We start from the raw sequence: 1,865 nt of genomic DNA, 5'->3' as shown, positions 1-1,865 counted from the left end.
CTGTATCACTCTAAAGGAACTTCAATAAAAATCTCCAAGGTTTGGCAACAGTCAACAGTTAAACAAACCAATAGGTTGTACCACCAGCTGGAGGAAGTAGGGACGTTTTCTGTTTTGTCCACCTCCGTATCCCCAGGAACCTATAACCAGGCCTGTCCCAGACTCTGAGCATGTTGGCTTAGCTCTCGTTTGCTAATTGGTGGTAGATATTGGCTGCCTGGAAGATTGAAATTCTGAATTATTTAAAAACCAACTTCTATTATAGCTCCAAGTGCTGAGTAATGAGAGAAGTAGAAGGACTGATAAAGTACAAGGGACCATCTGGAAGGGTTTTAGTAAATAGCAGGGTTCGGGGACAGAGTTTGAGGGGATGGGGTTAGGGGTTAGGGTCAAGGTGAGTGGGAGTCCAAGGAGGTGGGCCTTGTGAACATGGGCACAGTGATTCAGAGTGGAGGGGTGACGGGTAGGGGAGCAAAATAGAGTTTTCTCAGTTGAACAGGCAGCACAAGGCAGAGGGGATGGAAAAATAAGACTGGAGCTCCAGCGAGAGGAGTCATTGGCAGGGTCTTGAAACCCACTTTTCTGGGAGTTTCTGGTATCTAAATTTCACTAGTCCGTAGTGTTGTGTATACAGGGAATGCAAAACATTGGATCGGTAGTACATAATTAAGATGAAAGATACCGTGTCAGGAAGATATTGCACCACTGTATCCAGGAAACATGGGTTGGAAGAGCAGAGAAAAAGACAATGGCACTTAGGGCTGGCCTTAGGGATCAAGAGGCCACTGCTCTAGGCCTGAAGGGACCCTGCCCTGAAAGAAGTGATAAGTGAGTGCTGGATAGCTCTTCTAATCTCATTACAGGGATGGCCTGGGGAAATCTGTTCCCAGGAACCCAGGCTCCTGAATGACTGTGTACCTTGTCATTCTGTTTTTCAGTAAACAAACTCAGAAGTTAGATTAGGCATTCCCCCCCCCCTTTTTTTTCTTCAAACTATATCATAAAAATGCTCTGTGAAGCTTTGTATCAGTGTAATTAGGCAAAGGAAAGCAGGATCTTAGGAAGGCGGAAGAAACTTTTGATCCCATTAGAGCTACTGGGAGATTTGCTGAGCAAAGTCAGAGAAGGTTAATGTCTAACCAGAGCTTCATTTATGGTCTGAGTGTACAAACCTCTTTCAGGACCATATAGTTGACTAATGAATTTATTAGGGAGATTAATGCTTAATATCTGCCATTTCAAGCTGTGCTGGTATGTGCTAACTTGATTGTTAAACCTCAGAACATGCTGAAACCTCCCAAGGTTCACGGGAATGGCGGGCACGTTTCCCAAGCCCAGTGCTCCCAGTTTGAAGTGGTGGGTGGAGAGGAGTCAGTCCTGACCCGTGTGTGGACTTCTGTGCCTCAAAGCTCATCTCCAGGGCTAGGATAACCCAAGAAGCCAACACATTCCCCCTACCCCACCAGCCTTGCCCAGGGCTTGCCTTGAGTAGGTGCAAGCAATGTACCTGCTGTAGGTAATTACCCCCACATTCTGGCTTCCAATTGGCCACCTCCCTGATGGAAGTTAACATATTTCTTTCCTATTGCTTCTCACCTGCAGCCCCTCCCCACCCCCACCCCATACACAGGAGTAAGTGAACCATGCTGTACAGCCAGGCAGAAATCTACCTCATTAAGGAAGAAATTAATAAGGCAGGGCTAATCACCTAATTCATCCATGCCAAGTCCCAGATTCTTATCTGCAGCTGCCTCATAGGATCTTCCTTGTCCAGGTATCTCTTTTCCTTTAACGCAAAGTCATATGAAAGCAGCCAGGAGTTTTGTAAAGAAAGACTGAGTCTATGAAATGGGGTGATAACCAGA

Source organism: Hipposideros armiger, unplaced genomic scaffold (genome assembly GCF_001890085.2).
Source record: "Hipposideros armiger isolate ML-2016 unplaced genomic scaffold, ASM189008v1 scaffold_958, whole genome shotgun sequence".
NCBI classification, from domain to species: Eukaryota; Metazoa; Chordata; class Mammalia; order Chiroptera; family Hipposideridae; genus Hipposideros; species Hipposideros armiger.
The sequence above is the reverse complement of the archived record's forward strand: the minus strand, read 5'-3'. Positions refer to the sequence as shown.